This window comes from Caloenas nicobarica, chromosome 2 (assembly GCF_036013445.1).
Source record: "Caloenas nicobarica isolate bCalNic1 chromosome 2, bCalNic1.hap1, whole genome shotgun sequence".
NCBI classification, from domain to species: domain Eukaryota; kingdom Metazoa; phylum Chordata; class Aves; order Columbiformes; family Columbidae; genus Caloenas; species Caloenas nicobarica.
Genome location: NC_088246.1, coordinates 119810295 through 119829606, shown reverse-complemented (window position 1 = coordinate 119829606; position 19312 = coordinate 119810295). Strand labels below are relative to the sequence as shown.

Genomic DNA, 19312 nt, shown 5'->3' with positions numbered 1-19312 from the left:
TTTCCCCCAGTAAAATACATTTTAGAGAGTTCTGTTCTTCATGTCTTATCCAAAGCCCTCTAATGGAATACAGCCACATCAGTATTATATGCACAGGTTAGGATGAAAAAGAATTTAAAAGACTGCTGTGATGCAGGACTTGAAATGATGCCTTTGCAAATTGCTTTCTCCCATGGAAAATTTAGGAGCCTTTCTCAAAGCACTGCAAGATAAAGACTGCTTAGGTATAGATGCCCTGGACTAATAGTTGAGAGTATTGTATAAGAATGGCGGTTACAAAAGGTGGTTTGAACTGTACATTAGAAAAGTGTACAGCATCTGTACTAGGGAATATACTATGCTTCACATTTTTCGGAGTAATGAGATATAATACTCATATCTGTATTCTGCTTCTAAGAAAATTCTGAAGATGGTAAGTCAGTGAAAAATCAGTGATATTATGTAAGGCAGAAATGTTCAGGTTTTTTGAATTTGTTGTGTCTACTCCAGTGGCTCACCAGGAGAGACAGAAGAAATGTATCTTGTGCTTCAAGATCTGAGCTCTCCACATAATTAAAGTAAAAAACTTTATTCTGAACCTTACATATCTGTAGATAGGTCAGATTTTTTAAGAATTAAATTTACTCAGTTATTGGTTACTTACATTGTGATGCTGTCCCAGAGGCGGGATGCTTAAATGCTCTGCTAAGAAGTCCATCACTAGTATTTACATAACACCACTTCTGTGGTGTTGTTGAAAGATTTTTCTGAATGATTTTATGTAATTTTATCAAAAGAATGTAGTCTTTATTACTTCTAACCAATAGTAAACAAAAATTCTCATTCCATTCTGGTTACTGCACATAACCTTCTGTGCTGTGATTAAAAGATAATGCTTGTGTTACAGCAAGCTCATGTTCAAGCTCTTGGTTCTCAGCACTGGAAGTCCTGGAGGATCTGCCTCGGTGTCAGCTGAGACAGTGGCTGTCAAATACATAAGCCTCTCATGACTTGAGTCTTAGAATACCCTCTAGAAAAAGATACCCTCTTGGCCTGGACTACTGTTCAAGGAATGCGGAGGAGAATGCTTGTCTATTCACACTGAAAAAGACTAAATGTTAGCAAGCATGATTTGTTAGAAAATATTATTACTACTCACTAACTGGTAGAGACAATATTTTTTTAAAGTTGAAATAAGAGTCTCAAGTGTTCACTGCTTTATTTTCTAACTTAATTTAAGAAAGGATAGGAAGTAGAGACAAGTTGAAGTAGAACTGCTGTCCTGTCCTTTCCATAAAATGTTGAAAGACTCTACAGCATAGGAGCACAGGGACTTGAAGAACTGTGACTGAGCAGTTTTAGGGAGGACCACAAACTAATCCCCTTATAACATGATGCTAGTTCAGTGCAGTCATGAACATACTATGACATTTACAGTGTGTGGGAATTTAAGGACATTGTTCTATCTTTATATTACATGTACTTTTTGCAGTTTAGGAAGAAGTACATTTATTTCCTTCCTTTACCCTTTTATCTCTCTCCCAGTCCACAGTTTTGGAAAATAATTGGTCTGTTTATTCTTATCAGACATGTACAATCAGCAGTGAAGGAGGAGGAATTTTGTTGTTTCTTTTTCACTTGTTTAGACAGTACTGTCAGTCCTGAGGTTGCAGTTCACCCCCATCTCATCAGTGCAAATGAGGAGTTTGCTCCCTAGTGAACAGGGACAGAGCAAAAGCCGTGTCCTGTTCATGAGGTTTTATGATGGGAAGAATCTCAGTCCTTGTAGTCCGGTATTTTAGGTTGTTCTATCTTACTATTGTTTTAGGGGTATTTAATTTCCTCATGTACTGGCAAACATACGTCCCTCATGAGTCTGTACTGGTACCAGTACAGACAGCTTAATATCTTAATCAATGATGTAGACAGTGGGATCGAGTGCACCCTCAGCAAGTTGACACCAAACTGAGTGGTGCAGCTGACACCCCTGAGGAATGAGATGCCATCCAGAGGGACCTCGCCAAGCTCGAGAAGTGGGCCCATGCGAATCTTGTGAGGTTCAACAAGACCAAATGCAAAGTTCTGCATCTGGGTTGGGGCAACCCCCAGTATCAATACAGGCTGGGGGAAGAAGGGATTGAGAGCAGCCTTGCTGAGAAGGACTTGGGGGTGCTGGTGGATTAAAAGCTGGACATGAGCTGACAATGTGCGCTTGTAGCCCAGAAAGCCAACTATATCCTGGGCTGTACCAAAAGGAGTATGGCCAGCAGGTCAAGGGAGGTGATTCTGCCCTTCTGCTCTGCTCTGCTGAGACCCCACCTGGAGTTCTGCATCCAGCTCTGGAGCCCTCAGTACAGGAAAGACATGGACCTGTTGGAGAGGGTCCAGAGGAGGGCTACAAAAATGATCAGAGGGCTGGAACAGCTCTTGTAGGAGGACAGACCAAGAGAGTTGGGGTTGTTCAACGTGGAGAAGGCTCTGGGGAGACCTTATTGTGACTCCCCCACATACCAACAAAAAGCCAGGCTTTGTGCTTAGAGGTTTGCTGATCCAATGTAACTGTGCACAGAAATTCCCCTTTCCCTCCTCCAAACCCGTCTACATTAGTCATTTTCTGCTCACTGTACCAGTGGCGTTTGGACGTAGGGAAAGTGTGAAAGAAGCTTGCTTAGAACTTAGTCCTGGGTGCAGTGGCAGGACAATAGAAGGAGATACCTGAGGGGAGACCGAACCTGCTCTTGTCACCCTCTGCTGATAGGAGCCCCAGAAGTTACTCAGCAGAGCCTACAAATCCATTTGAGGGGGAGCTGCTTGCCTATTGCCTTTTTCCTTCTTGGAGTGGAGGGCGGCTGTTGCAGCCACTCAGTTGTTTATGGCTCTGTGTCCTGCCTTGTGTGATGCATAAGAACAGCAGAAGATCAGCCATCAGAAACTGCAAGCCATGGCACTGCAGCTGGAGCTCTGAAGACAGTTGCAGGTGGAACAGCACAAGCTATCAAGTATGACAGCTCAGCGGAGTAGCAATCCCATTTTGTTCCCGCTACAAGACTAGATCTATTGGCGGGGGATACTGCCCACCTCTCTCTGCCTGGCTACCCAAAGCACCAAATGCATCAGTACTAATGGCAGTAATTCTAAAGGTATCAGGAAAACAACTTGCCTTGTTCATAGATCCAGAAAAGGAGGGGAAGTATGCACCCATTTCCAATTTTTTAATGTCATCATCTATAGGCAAGAATGCTATGGCTCAAGAGATCAGTAGATTTTTCACAGTCTAGTATTACTGTGTATTTTTCCTGTCTGGTATTTCTCAGAGAGTTATTTTTTCTATGTTGGCAAGAAAGAATAGAGACAGAGTCAAGAAAGAAAGGAGAAAGTAAGTGGCGTTTTACAAATATTTTCTGCCACCTAATTTTACTTGGTGTGGGCACAATCCAAATGTGAGATTCATAATGTGCACGTTGCTGTTTAATTTGAAACACTACTTATTGCACAGTTGTGCCTGAGTGAAGTAGAGGCTTTTATAGACTGTATGGTAAAGTACAGCGAGCAGATCTTCACTGTGTGGTTTCTTTTCAGGCTTGCCTACACACGCACAAACACCAGTTTATTTTTTAACTGGGTACTACCTATATCACGTAGCAGCAACAGGCTCCCACTGCCTGGTGACACAAACTGAACAGCTGATGGGTGTTTGACAGCCCTTAGTAACAGCAAAAGTTCTGCTCTATTAATGAGGTTTCATTATTCCATGATATTTTGCAATCTTCATAACTACTTGCTGGATGTGGGGCAGTCGGGGTGGTCCCTGTGTCACTACCTCATGCCTCACTGCTCAGAACCAACCACTGCAGCTTTGGTTTTAATTGCCAGCTACGGCCTTGCCAGGAGTCCTTGTTTAATCCTAGAACTCCTTGGGTTGTTCATTTTAACTGCGATGTTTAAGATTAATTAAACTTTAAGGAAGTGAAACCATGTTTTGTTTGTTAGAATTATTCTGTAATTATTGCACGTTTCAAAATCCAGAGCCTATAAAGATTTTTGTGTGTTCAGAATTGCACAGCTCTCCCAAAAACCCTACTGCTAAGGCAATGATGTATTACTTTCACTTTCATTATATGTTTTTAATCAGAGCATGACTTCACACTAGACAAAGCGATGCTTTATGCATGGTCTCCCTTGTTTTTTGCTAAAATCTTTTGACATGATTAATTTTACTTTAATGCTTTTATCTTGTTGTAATGGTAAGGATGATGGGTATAAACCAGGGCAAAAAAATACATGCTTTTCTGTCATAACGCCTCTAAGCATTTAAAAAATATATTAAATGAAAGAAAAAAATATCACAAGAGACTGATCCAACTGGAATTAAATTTCTTGCTGTGTGAACAGAGAATGCAAGAAATAAATAAAAATGATGCAGTCATTGTTTTATTTTTTTTTGTATTTTTTCCATAGCAATGTATCCTTCTGTCTGATTAGAAGCAATGAATAGGAATCGTGTCGTACAGATTTCTAGGTATACAGCAAATCCTCCTTTCAATGCAAAATTCCTTTCTTTCGAAAGCACAAAAGGGTAAAACATTAGAAATGTTACTGAATTCTTACATGGTGTGTTCCATCCATGTGATGCTGCAGCTACAGCAGATCTTTTTTTCATATTGGTACTTTGTTTTTCAAAAAGATGCTAATTGTAACATTTCTTAACCTCCCTAGTTAACCACATAATCTTGGTAAACCACAGAGAGGGTCCAGGGGGCATCAAAACAGTGGCAAATACATGTATGGGCAATCACAAAATCACAGAATGGTTGGGGTTGGAAGGGACCTCTGGAGATCATTTAGTCCAACCCCCTTGCTAAAGCACGTTCACCTGGAGCAGGCTGCATAGGACCACGCCCGGTCGAGTTTTGAATGTCTCCAGAGAATCACAGAATCACGGAATGGTTGGGGGTTGGAAGGGGCCTGTGGAGATCATCTGGTCCAACCCACCTGCTACAGCAGGTTCACCCAGAGCAGATCACACAGGAATGTGTCCAGGCGGGGTTTGAATGTCTCCAGAGAAGGAGACTCCACAGCCTCTCTGGGCAGCCTGTTCCAGTGCTCTGGCACCCTCAAAGTAAAGAAGTTTCTCCCCATATTCAGATGGAACCTCCTGTGCTTCAGTCTGTGCCCATTGCCCCTCATCCTATCGTTGGGCACCACTGAAAGGAGTCTGGTCCCACCCTCTTGACATCCACCTTTGAGATATTTATAAGCGTTGATAAAGTCCCCTCTCAGTCTTCTCCAGGCTGAACCAGACCCAGCCGTCTCAGTCTTTCTTCGTAAGAAAGATGCTTCAGTCCTTTCATCATCTTTGTAGCTCTCCACTTGACTCTCCAGTAGTTCCTCACCTTTCTTGAACTGGGGAGCCCAGAACTGGTCGCAATAGTCCAGATGCGACCTCGCCAGGGCAGAGCAGAGGGTGAGGATAACCTCCCTCAGCCTGCTGGTCACACTCATCTTAATGCACCCCAGGTACCATTGGCCTTCTTGGCCACAGGGCACATTGCTGGTTCATGGTTAACTTATTGTCCACCGTGACTCCCAGGTCCTTCTCTGAAATGCTGCTTTCGAGCAGGTCAATCCCCAGCCTGTACTGGTGCCTGGGGTTATTCCTCCCCAGGTGCAGGACCCCACACTAGCCTTTGTTGAACTTCATTAGGTTCTTCTCCACTCAACTCTCCAGCCTGTCCGGGTCTTGCTGAATAGCAGCACAGCCTTCTAGTGACTCACTGTCCACTCATCCAACTCGCACTTCCTGAGCTTACCTATGAGGATGTTATGGGAGACAGTACCAAAGGCCTTGATGAAGTCAAGGTAGACAGCATCCACTGCTCTCCCCTTATCTATCCAGCCAGTCTTGCTGTCATAGAAGGCTATCAGATTGGTACAGCATGATTTGCCCTTGATGAATCCGTGTTGACTATTCCTTATAACCTTCTTTTCCTCCACATGCTTAGAGACAATATCCAGAATGAATTGCTCCATGACCTTTCTTGCCTTTTTTGAAGACTGGAGTGACATTTGTTTTCCTCCAGTCCTCAGGCACCTCTCCTGTTCTCCATGACCTTTCAAAGATGATGGAGAGTGGCTTTGCAATAACATCTGCCAGCTCTCTCAGCACTTGTGGATGCATCCTGTTGGCGCCCATGGATTTGTGGGTGTCCAGTTTGCCTAAATGATCTATAACCTGATCCTCCTTGAACAAGGGAGAGTCTTCCTTTTTCCAGACTTTCTCTCCTATCTCTAGGGTCTGGGATTCCTGAGGGCTGGCCTTAGCAATAAATGCAATAATGCATTTATGCTTAGGGCTTGCACTAGGTTTGGATTTTAGTCCAATGTAAAAGCCAACATCACTGTCCAATGAGAAGTATGACACAGGGGATATATTTGGATAGGAAAGACAGGGAAATATCCAGAAGGTTGCCAGACTGGAGACTTTAGTTGGAATAATCAGCACCTAATTTCTGGTTACCTCTTTTCCTAGTTATCCCTTAGTCTTATTTTAGTTATCTTGACTTTCCTGCCCTTTTCTAGGTATATTTAAGTCTGCTGTGTTTGGTCAATGTGTAAGGACAAAATCAGGCACTTTTATTTCCTTCTCCATCCCCCTCCTTCATGCCAGCAGCAATCACACAGTATCAGGGAGCTGTCATTTATTTGTCTTCCTCTGACTCACTGATCATAACAAGCAGCCGGTTTCATCCTTTTCATCCTCAGTGCTCTGATAAAGGTGATCCACCTGCTCCTTCCTTCCCCAGGTTGGCTGTGCTTTCATTTTTACATGAGGCGGTCTCCACTGCAGGTAGTCTGGCCTGAATACGTGTTTTTATTTCTGTCATCTCGACTTTTTAAAATTTCCCTTGAATATGTTCTATGACAGTGCAGCCTCCTGTACAGCGGTCTTCCATCTTCAGTAACAACATTTTGAATGTCAGCCAGCACTTAGGCATACTAGTGGTTCTAGAAACCCTTTCAGCATCATTACTGATGTATTTTATCCACAGGAAAGTCAAGTAAAAGGAAGGTAGAATGGTTTGCATCATGTCACAGTCAGCATAAGAGACCCTGGGTCACTCCACTCCCCAGCCTACATCACCTCTGCTGGAACAGGTTATATTTTGTTCTTCTCTTTTTTCTGTGACAATTCCATGGTGCTCAGTTGCATCAGCCTTTCCGATACAGGATGATATTTTGTCCTTCCTGGGCAAATTACTAACAAACTCCTGTTTCTCTGTTTTTCCGAAATGGCTTTAGAGTCACTAAACACTTCTTGGTCCTTCATGTGTTGGAGTGCTCTATCCAGTTTTCTCTTTTCCAGGCTGGTTACTTGCAAGACAAACAGTATGCTTTATATTCTCACATGAGAGGTTCTTGGGAGAAATTTTCAAAGGCTTAAGTACCACTACATGCCTAGCACATATTGTGCCTTTGGAAGTGTTACATTGTTTAAGTAAATAAATTAATCCACTGTAGAGCTTTTACATTTTAGAAGAATAATAGTGTGTTAGAAACAAAGGTTTCCTCTGTCAATTTAACCCAAATCAGTTGGTAACTGAATAAAATAAGTGGTGTTTGCAGAAAGTGAGTTGAGTCAGATGGACAGGTTCTCTTGACACATGCCATTTATAATTTCTTCCCCCTTTCTTTTGTCACTTGTGAGGACAGTGCACACTTATGTTAATCAAAAATACATCTTGATGAACACTTCTTGGCAGCACTGATGAATGTAATCTCTCTTTCTCCATTTATCCAGCAGCCAGGGATGCTGCAGCTTCTGCTTCAGTGCTGTGTCGAGGATGGTTTCAGCACTGCATTGAAAAGCTTGAGCAAGCTTTAGCATCTTGCTAAGCAGAAGCCTTCGTATCACCCACCAGACAGGTTTAATAAATGTGGTAGATATATGTAAAAGTTGTACAAGTACACATACACATATGCACATGCTTAAATGTATCCTCCTTCTTAAACTAACACACTCATTTTAAACATAAATTCCATCGGGGTTTTTCATCCTTAAATTTAGACCCTTTTAAGAGGTTCAAAACCAGGAAAATATAGTCACAAAAGAAGAGGGATTCATCCACAGAAAGGTTGACTGATTGGTATGACTATCCAACTTTAAGCCTGGATTTAAGAGATTAATTCAGAGTGGTCAGACACATTGCCAATAAGCCACGTTTTACACATATAGGGAAGTGAGCACATAGAAGTGAGAAACAGAAATATAGCAAAGAGTGGTTTTTTACGTGTGACATACCAGAGGTTAGCCACAACTCCTATTCTGAGAACGATCCAAGGGAATTCAACCATGCAAGTGCCATTAATGGTGCACGCCTGCGTATCTAAGAGCAAGACAGAGCTCTAAGAAGGAGTGAAAATGTAGCATGTTCTCACAGTGAATGCTGTATTTGTGCGTTAAATATTGCTTTCTTCTGCACTGCCATTTGAGATAACTTTCAAGAAATGTCAGCCCTTTTTCTGTGCATTTTTCTCTTTGATTACAATGTTATTAGCTTCTGCTTTTACACAGGTGTAACTTGACGGTGTGTGTCTTTTGTGATAACCTCTGTACTCTGTACCTTCTTTGTAAGTGTGGTGTCTTTTTGATTCTGGATAGCTTTTTTTTTTTTCCTGTATTCTCAGTCCCTTTAAATCTCGCTATGCTGTGTCTTTGAAATGGCCGGTCTCGCCACTGCATCCAGTCTGTTTGTGCCTAAGCCCTCAGCAGTGTTTCAGCTTCTCTTGGCTACTTTCTGCCCTTTCTTATGGACTTGTGAATACCCATGTCTCTGGATACCAGGCTGTTCATTTTCTTCTGCATATACAAAGATGCCTGAATCTACCCACCTTCATCCTCAGAAACTACACTGGCATACAGTTACTTTTAGGTAGAATCCAGAAGTGTTACCTAAATGCCCTGTTCCTTGCCTGTGCTCAGCCAGGACCGTTTGTGGTTGGAAACCCGAGTGGGACAAGGGAACAGGACACAACCCTGTTCCAAGGCATCCTTAGGCAGGGCACCAAGACAGTGCAGACCTGAGCCGTGGGTGGCTCCGAGTAAAAAGGTGACAGGTGAAAGATGAGTTATCAGATGATCTGTGCCATTTCCGCAGCAGATGCTGATGTCAGGCTTCTGCAGAGATGTCTTACAAAGAAAGCTGCTAGTTCCTGGAGATGCTGCTCCCTGCCGCATCCTTACAAGTACATTAGAACCTTTGACTCGAAACCTTCATCCTGGATCGTAGAACTTACCTTTTCCTATCTCATCTTTCAACTTGGGTTACGTATCTTTACAGATGGCTTGAGGATGACAGTTCCATTTTGCAGCAACTTCTACAGCTTTGTTCCAAGGCAAAATGAAAACAAATTCCTTCAAATGTTTTTTCAAAACGAGTTGTATCAGAATGTCCCTTTTCGTCTCAACATCTCTTGCAGGTTGGGGAAGAGGCAGGCAGTTGAGGTTCAAGTCCTTGCTTTGCTTAAGTCAGAGTACCATTTTTTAACTTAGGAATCCCTCATATATGTCCCAATGGGTATTTCACAGCACCACCAAAGAGAGTTTTGTCCACCTTGGCAAGGCTCGCTGCAAACCAGAAACTGCATAGCTACAAATAACAAGCTGCTATGACTTCACAGGTACACCCTGGTGAGCGACAGAGCATAGATCCTCAGGCTTATTGCAGTTCTAAAGAATCTGCAACATTTTGAGCCATCTCAACCTATGGACATTGTGTGTCTGCTATGAACACAGATATCCTGGTCCAGTAGGAGCTGGGAGCTGCATTGTCCTGTCTTCTGTCCAAAGCAAGTGTCTCACCTGGCTAGATACAGATTTCAGTAAAGTCACCTAATTTCCAGTGGAAGGAAATATCATTGAAAGTGTTCTCAGCAGATCTGTTTGTGTAGGTCCCTTAACACTATTTGGCCACTGTCTCTAAAAAATCAGCCATCTGGAATAATTTCCACGAAAAATTATGTGGCATTGTGTGAATTTAGTACTCACTGCAACCATGGCTTTCTATTTCTTAGATGATTTCAGGTAAAATTTATGTGTTTATTCTCATCTAGTTACTCTGGGATTTATGTAGCATTAATGGGAGGTAGGCATGTATGGAGATGAAAATGAACTCTGGCGTGTTGCTAGTTGCTTACTTTAGAAAGCGTTCCCTTTTTTCAGTATCTAATGTGTTATTTTATTTATGTACAAATGGGTTGCAAACAGGATGGCAAAGGACCACTAGCTGGGCAAAATGTTATCATAAGAAATTCTCATAAAAATCCTCAGACTTTTGTGAGAAATTGATACATAGTTTATAAACTTTCTCCTCTCAAATGTTCCTAAAACAAAAGGCAGTTTCCTCCCAATAAGTGTTTTGTACACGATTATTTGCAATGCAGATATCAGAAGCCTGCCTTAGCTTTCTCAGTCTTGTAAGTGCTATTAATGTGCATTTTGCATCCTTAACTTTATTTGTTGTTGTATGTCCTTCCTGTGTTGTAGTGGCTCTTTGCAGGAAATCATTCTCTTGTCAATTTTCCTCTGTTTCCTCATGGCTTGATTAAATTCTTTTCTCCTTTCCCTTCTCCATCCTTTCCCCCTTCCCTACTGGCTCCCATACTCCCATACCTTCCCTCTGTTTAAGACAGAATAAAATTTATTACAGACTTGAGAGGGGCTTTTTCTAAGCTTTCTGTCTCATACCAGGTGTTGTATGAGCTACTGCTTTCATTTAACCGAAGGCTGGAGTATCTGCAGGAACAGACTAATATGTCTTTACAGGGATGGGTTTTGGTATGTTGTTTTGTCATATTTATGTATTGTGATTCGATTCCCAAGTGGGGATTGTGCTCCTATAGGGTGTGCAACTGCAGAATGACTGTTCGCACCAAGAAAAAAAGTGTTAACAAATTGAATAGTAATGAATTAACCTGCAGAAAAAGCATTTTACCCTAGTACACAGAAACCCTGCATAACTAGAGCATATAATTTTAAATGAAGCAGGCTCTAGGAATGCCTCAATGGGTGTGATGTCGACAGTAGCTCATAATTCATTGATATGAATTATGGCTGAATATCAGGAACAAACTTCCTGACATTGAGATCTATTAGGTTGTGGAATAATCTCCCATGGGAAATGGTGGAAATCCCATTGCTTAACATCAGCCCGAGCCCTAGGAAAGGTACAAATTCTGGCCTGGTCTCAGTCTTTTAGGCCAGATGAATTAATTGCTTTAACATACACCTTCCCGTCAGTCTAGATGAGTGATGCCCTCTAGTATTCGCCGGGCATGAGCAACAAAGGCAGCTGTAGTACGAGCTACCTTACCTTGCCCCATGGCTGTGCCCCTGCTGTTTGTGAACAGATCATCCCCAGGTGCAAAAAAAAGAAGTCAGTGGACTGGGGCAAAAACCGGACATAGGGTGGTCTTGTCTGTGGCACCTGCAGGAAGCAGTGCGTGAAATAAGCTGGGCTGTATTTTTGGCAGGGAGGGGGTGGCTGGTTTCCATCTGTGATGCCCCAAGCTCACCTGCATCATGTGAACGGCATGTGAGGGCTGAGGCGTGGGAGCAGCCCCGGCACCCCAACCATTGGCCATGAGAGAACCCACTCGGGCTTCTTGGGAGGTAGTGAGAGGGACAGCAAAAGGGAATCGGGATCTTTTCCACAGTGGGAACGTCTGCTTTCCATGAACCCAGGTAAGCCTACCCAGGCACTCCCTGAGCCCAGCAAACACCCAGAGCTTCCAGTGTCTGACGCAAGCCTGCTGTTTGCAGTAACAAATTATCTGTGACTGAATCATTTTAAAATTTCCCATTTTTTTACAAGTAGATTGTATATTTAATGGACATGATTTTGGAGGTGGGGGGAAGGTCTTCAACTCTGAGATAGCTACAGCTAAAACTATTAAATCATGCTCATTTCCTTGTGAGTAGAAACTAAATAGGTGAGAGTGGAGTGACTGTTTTGCAGTGATGACAATAACCAGCACTTTAATGTATATGAGTAAGCCAATGCTTTGAGTTCTAATTATTAAAAAAAAAAAAAAGTTTGACTCCAAAACTTGAAAGTAGGAGATGGTAAAATGCTTCTCCCTAGGTTAAGCAGGAAAGGGGAAAAGTGAGAGAGAGATGCACTTGCATCACTTTCAGATGGGAAGGCTTGGCAAATTATGTTGTTAGAAATCATTAACATAGATTTAAATTGAATTATGATGATACGTGATGCAAGAGCCATGTTTCTTCTCTCCCTCCCCCTGAGTTTTACGTGCAGAGCGCAGGGCTCCCATCTGTACTCACGAGCAGCTGCTTTCTTGCTGGTCAAGAATTGCAGCTGGTGTATTCGCACAGCCTTAACAAACATACATACCATATGTAAAAAATACTTTTCTGACTGAAAGGACGTGAAGTGAATGTCAAAGAGCTGCCAGATCAGAGAGAAAGAACCGGATTTTGTTTTCCTAGATGAATTGTTAAAGACTAACAAAAAAGAAGTCCAATTAAAGGTCACGGAACAGCCTTCTGCCCTCATGCATGTGAAAGGCATTGTGCAGGCATAACTAAGGCAGAATTTGACTCTCAAATTAACTCATTTGCTGGTTGCAAAACTGAAAGAAAATCCTTATGACCAGCTTATAATTGTATATAATGAAAAATTACAACAGCACAAAAATGTATTCATATCATATCTCTAATTCAGCAAAGTATTAATCGCACTGATGTTCAGCAGTGTGTTTAAATACATGCCTAAGTACTTTACTAAGTACTGCCTGTAAACGGCTCTATATGACAGTGCATTAACGTAGGACATAGTTTATCTATACACTCTCTCCAGAGAACTACAATTATTTCAAGCACTGTGGCAGCCAGTAGCAGAGAGCTGGATGATCTGTGGTGTCCACATCCCAGACTTCTGGCTAGTGCCTGTGCAGTCCTTGTCTCCCAGCTGCATTACCACCCATGTCTGCACAGGCTCACTTAAACTTTGTTTTATTCAGCAGAATCACAGCCACTGGAGTCAGCTGGGCATTTACTGGCTCACATAAACTTCAGCTCCAGGACAGGAAGAGTTGTCCAGGGCATTGGTGTCCCATGTAAAGGTTTATACAGTGCTCAAGTCTCTAACTTAAGTCTCGTGCAGGGTGTTTCAGGGGTTTCTGCACTGGGACACATTTTACCCAGCAAGGCTGGAGTCACTGTCCTCCTGTCAGCTCTTGGGCTGTCTCCAGTGCAGCTCCAAGAAATGATCATTTCTGCACTCAGAAGTTTGATTTTTTCTTAACTGCGGAGATTTACAACAGCAGTAAAGCCCTGACATAGCGTCCCTTTTCCTGAAGCTGTGATTTGGCTTCACCCAGCTGCTTGATTTTAACAGCCTGGCCTCTCAGGGAGGCAGGGCTGCTGTGGAAAGGGGTGTCCCTCCAGGTAAAATAGCGCTGGTGCCCACCTAAAGCAGTTGCTGCTACTCGAGGGCTTTCATTGGAAACTTTCAATATTGGAAAATAATTCCTTGTCCTCACAGAAAATAATTGATTCGTTAGAGAAAAGTCCTCTGGCTTTACATGGCACAAGAGAGTAGTGTTCAACCAGAGTGAAGATACATCTTTAAATAATAGAAGAATTTGTTTGAATTATGCTAAAGTCACTGTTTCAGGGCAAAATGTTTTTATACAGAAAACTGCTATTGATCTATCACCTTCTGTTGATTTTCACAAAAAAAAATTCTTCCAGGGCTGGCCATTTAACTGTACAACACCACTGTTATTTGCCTCTGCTTCTGAAGTCACTAATTACCTTTTTGCAGTACGCAAAAAGTGTTCTTGGGAGCTCTGCATTTCCCCTGATGCTCAGACGCTTTGTGGGGTGCTGTGGGGGTTACGTAGCAGCGGGGTGCTGGAGCTGCCCATGGTGCATGGCCAGGGGTGGAAAGTCTCCTTCTGTTGGCAGAAGCAAGGCTGGAGAGGTAGCACCAAAGTACACACCATTTCTAGGTGTAAGGAACCCCATGGAGGGTGCAGGCAGGGTGAAGGAGTGTCTGGTTTTGGTTGGTTGGGTTTGCTGGGGGTTGTATGGTTGGACAAGGAGGGCAGATACCAGAGCTGCCCACTGGGTCCACAGCTGGAATTCATCTTGGGTGGGTTCCAGAGGCTGGAGCAAAAATCTCATCCGAGTGTCACAGGAAAAAAGCACAAGCAGAGGAGAGTCTGGGCTATTAGAGGTAGGAAAAGTGAACTGTGTGGACCAAATTCATACCACTTTGTAAAATCTATGGATGAAATCTCCTATAAATGTAATGTCTGTTCTACTTTAAAATGATTTCTGGTTGTCTGCAATCCACAGATACTAAAAATCCAGAAAGAAGTATTTGATTTACCAATTTGTTGATCATTTCTATATGCTTTTTTAATGTGTTGTGTCCTGCGACCAGTGGATACAGCACCTGCTGAACTTGGGTCCTGGACCAACTAGGACCTTTAAAACAAAAGAGGACCTGAAAGTACACCAGTTTTGGCTAAGTCAGCAGCATGAAGTTAGTTCAGGTATTGCTATGCGATACCATAACAATTTTGGTACTCACAGTTCTACCCTGAGACTGTCCCCGCAGAGCACAACAATAATACTGCCCTTTGTCGTGTGTCTAAATAAAGCCAAACTGAGTACCTAATTCTGAGTATTTCAGGGAAGTCGCTGCAGAGTTACATTAGCAGTGTCGCCAACAATCTTATCTCTGATCTTGCACATTTAGTAATATTAAGACAAAGCTTTGTGATTCAACTGATTATTTTTAAATGGGAGGTTTTGGTCTTATGGTTGAAAATTAAAAGTAAATTGAAGAAAGTAAATTGAAGGGGCATCAAGCATATGTAGCGTCTTGGATTTAGTGGTCTGGATTGAAATTTTTGAAAATATTTTGGATTATCAGCACTTCTACTGTGGAGAAGGGAGCAAATAATGAAGCCCAAAGATTTGGAATGTGATTTGAAGACAAGATTTTTGCAAAAATGCTTATTACTTGTGTTTATCAAAACTATGTTTAGGTACCCCGCTAGCACAATAGGAATGAGTTTGTGAACCTTCAGTGGCATTGAACTCAACAAGTGTCCCAAACAGGTTTTTGTAGTCGCTCAGAGGTCCTACATATTGCAGAACACCAAAAAGTACTTATTTATATCAGAAAACAAAATCCATCAGAGGACCTAACATTTCGAAGTCTATATATAGCTGATCAAATGGAGTTGCCTTTGCAGACCTGAAGTCTAAAGTTTGGCTTTAAGGAATTTACAGAATTTTAATAAAGGTATTTCTCTAATAAAAACACCACACTACTTCTCGAGATATGTATAGTAAGTGCAAAATTTCAGTGTTTTTATACTGTGTAAATAAGGTAAATTGGCATAAAGAGTAGGTTGATTTTACCAGTTCATTTTGCAAGTGGTTGCTATTATTGTTTGTTTGTCATCTCTGAAGTTTTTTGAGTCTAAATATTTTGTGATTTTTTTGTGGTCAAAGGATTGCAAGAAATCCAGCTCATCTACTTTTCTCCAACGTAGCACCCACTAGTTGAGGCACAATGCCTGCTAGTGCTCGTGTTCCTAGGTGGTTACAAATATAAGGTAAAACGTGCTATTTAAAACAATCTAATCAGTGCTTTAAGGTAGTTTAAGCTAGTGGCTTTTTGTAATTATAAGAGACTAGAAGCAATTACCGCAGCTCAGCTGTTAAGTGGTGACTTTCACAAGCACAGTGCTAAACCAAAGCAATTGCATTGATCATCTGTTCGTGCTCTGTAGTATGAATCAAAACTGTATCAGTGGTAACCTAATTAGTGTAAAAACACATTTATTTTAACCAGATGTGGATCAGCAGTGTCCTTATGAATATATATGATCAACTGCACTGCATTTGGGATTATGTTCTGTCTTTATTAATTTACAGGAAGACTGCAAACTCCTCAGGCAGGATCAGTCTGTATTAATGTCCAGTAATGATGCACTGTGCATTTTGTCATTGTTGTCACAATAAATAAATAAATAAATAAATAAATAAATAAAACAACCCAAAACAAACACAAAAAAACCCACCAAAAAAACCCAAACCAAAACTACTCAAGTGCACTTTTAAATTTTGTTTCATTTTTGTTTCTTTTTTCTGCCACATTTTTTTAATCTGTTTCTCTTTGTGAAAATCCAAGTTCATCAGGAATGAAACTTGAGCTTTCACGTGCAGGCTATGTGACAAGACATGCTGTTGGGCAGCAGCAATCTCTCTGCCCATGCTCATCTCCCAGTTCACAACTATAGCACCAGCTGTGACAGGCTGAAAAATGCAAGTTATCCCATTGCTGGAGTAAAGGGGAGAACTGAGGGTTTGCTCATCCCTGTCAGTGCTGCTGCCCCATGTTAGGAGCATCCCCAGCATCTACCCTCAGGTAGTCTTCCTCCGCTGAGTGCGAGGAGGACTTTCTCTACCCATGGTAGCCAAGCAAAAGAAAAGGCTGACTTCAAAATGATCCTGTCTTTTTGCTCTCTTTCTCTTGGCCATGGAGAAGAAGTCTGTGGGAGATAACAAGGCGAGGTCATGAGAAGATGCTGTGTAGGAGATCTAGGGTATCTGTATTTTCTTGGGGGGCCGGAAGAAGCTGGATGTTGGAAAGGAGTGCTCAGTTGTATTTTATTTACAGGTTTAGTAATAAGTAGTGTTACTGGCATGGATGATGCCTTGAGACGGACAGTTCTTGTAAGCAGTTGGGAAAGAGTGAGAGAAGATGTAATTTGGCAGTGGTGTGTATGCAGGTACATACGGGTCCCTTTGCACATTCCTGATGGAACAGGCACGCTTCAGCTTCCCAAAAAATCATTCTTTATGGTGACAAGAAGAGAGCTGTAATCCGGCCACCTTAATGCAGTTCACTTTGGGATTAACCTTGAGTAAAGCACCGTGTTTCCATTGGAAAGGAATGACTATTTTAGAAAGGATTCTTTTTTTTCCCTGTAATTCTGTAGTTTGTTTGTTGTTTTTTTTTTTTTTTGTATCACAGTTTCCTTACGTCCTCTTTCCTCTTCTTTACCCCCGTAACGAGGAAGCACACTCTTTGTCAAAAGCGAGCATGTTGTTTTACCCAGCTTCCAGATCATTATTAAGAGAGAAGAGGGAGAGAGATTTGGAGGCGTGTTGGTGGGGAAGGGAACCGTGCCTGCTGTATTTCACTGGGACTGGCGCGCGGAGTAGAAAAGCAGATGTGTGCGGACTGCCAGAGAAATTGCTGGCTGATCCTCGCGCAGTCTGGGTTCGAGGAGCTGAGACAAGATGAGGTAAAGCAGGTATGACTGATACTCGTGCCAAAGCCTGAGCACCCGCCATGCCCATGGCAGGCGGTGGGAGCCGGGGGGGCTCAGCACCCGCCAGGATTGATGCACCGAGCGTTCGACGGGGTTTGCACACTCCGTTTGATTTCTTCCCTTTCACGCCGAACACGAGGAACAAGCAGAAGTTAACTGCTTGGGAGGAAGCTGGCTATGTCTTGTCTTTTTTTTTTTTTTTTGTGCTGCGTTTCACCTATTTTGGTTTTTTGGTTGGCTGCAAAACCTGAAGCCAAAAGATGATTGAAATGCTTCTCCGGGGGGGAGGGGGGAGCCGAGCACCCCGCACCCCATCTAGTGGCTTAGCCTCAAACTGCCGGCGGGAAGGAAATGCGGCAGGAGGAGGAGGAGGGTGAGGAGGGCTCCTGCAACTCCTGCCATGGGCTGGGTAGACTTGGGACTCCAGAGCGACTGCCTGGGTGATCCTGAGATGCTGAAGCAGCTGCATGGTAAGGAAGGCGCTGGCTGCCTGTCAGACCTGGGGTGGATCACACACAAGGGACTTGCACCAAGCTTGGAAGGAGCATGAGACAGACGGCGATACCAACCCTTCTCGAGTTAGGAAATGTGAGAATTAAGCTGCTTCTGCAACCTTAATTCGGCCTCTGTTTGCATAAGCATTAAGATACAATCTCTAATGATATCACACACTATTCTTTGTCACGTCAGTGCACAGAAGGGACTGTGCTGAATTTCTCCTCACGCTATTTTGTTTTATCTGTTGTTCAGCAAGCAGATCCTGTCTATCACATGCCACTAAAATCTTATGAAGACCATTTTTTCACAAGGTTTCATTTATAGTGTTCACAACAACAGGGGCCAGTTGCTTCATTGGCATGTTACAGTATTTTTGCACTATCCTCTTTGTGAGGAGCATAGTCTGTCGTTGTTCCCATTTTGCAGATGAGGAATGGAGGTGCAAGGAGGTTAAAGTCAAAGGTATCCTTTATTTTGGGGTGCCCATTTCAAGACCCCTCAGACCCTGCTTTCCAGACTGCCTCTCCCACCTACTTCAGTTACAGCAGTGAGCATAGAGTGCTCCTGCATATCAGACACAGAGATCAGAACAGGCTCTCCAAAAATGAAACACATGTAATTAGTGTTCTCAGAACAGGGGAAACAGGTAGCTGTGGAAAAAATATCTTAAGGGATTTGACTAGCACTACAGTAAAATCATGTGGCAAAGGCAGGGACAGGATCACGTTCTCCAGCTCAGGGCACAGCTGCCTTAACTGTGAGAAATCCCATCAGCTCCGGCAGCCCCCCAGCCTCTCCCTACATGCCTTCCAGAAGTGAAGCAACCTCTTGCAGTCAGAGGTCTTGTTCACTGTCACCCAGTTCCTTCGTAAGGCAGCTTTGTCTCCTGCATGGCCATACGGTAGATGAAGCTGTTGCTGTTGTTTCAAGTTCCTTTCCACCCAAACCCCATCCCATGGTCCTGTCTCCTCCTTCCTATCAGCTCTGGAAATCACAGGTGAGCCTGCTCAGGGCATTAAACCAAAATGGAAATATACTCTCTTGTTTTCTGGTTTATTTTTCCACCAGATTATTGCTTTGAAAGGGTTCATTGGGGGTTCCAGGGAGATTGTGCTTGCACGAAGAGAGACTTGGATTGCCTGGGCTGTAAGAGGAGCAGGGCCACAGCAACACTGGGTTAGACCCGTTTAAATTGTTTGATATTGTGCATTGAGGTTGTAGTTTCACAACTGCGAGAAGCTGATGCAAGCCTGTGCTGCTGCTGGTACATCAGTCCTTCTCTTCTCATGGCCTCGCACTCCCGCTAACTCCAATTTGTGAGGCCAGGCAGGGAAGCTTAGTGGGGAACACATCTGGGTTAAATTCAATGCACCTTAAAAAAACAATGTGGTTTCCTGCTTGTTGATTGCTTGGCTGCATGCATGCATCAGCCATCACAAGGAGTGATGGGACCTGG

General features: G+C 42.8%; 1 protein-coding gene across 1 annotated transcript in view; it reads left to right on the top strand.

Moving 5' to 3' along the window:
* Positions 1-19312, top strand: part of KLHL14 (kelch like family member 14) — a 61490-nt gene that overhangs the window by 17318 nt on the left and 24860 nt on the right. The window lies entirely within an intron of this gene.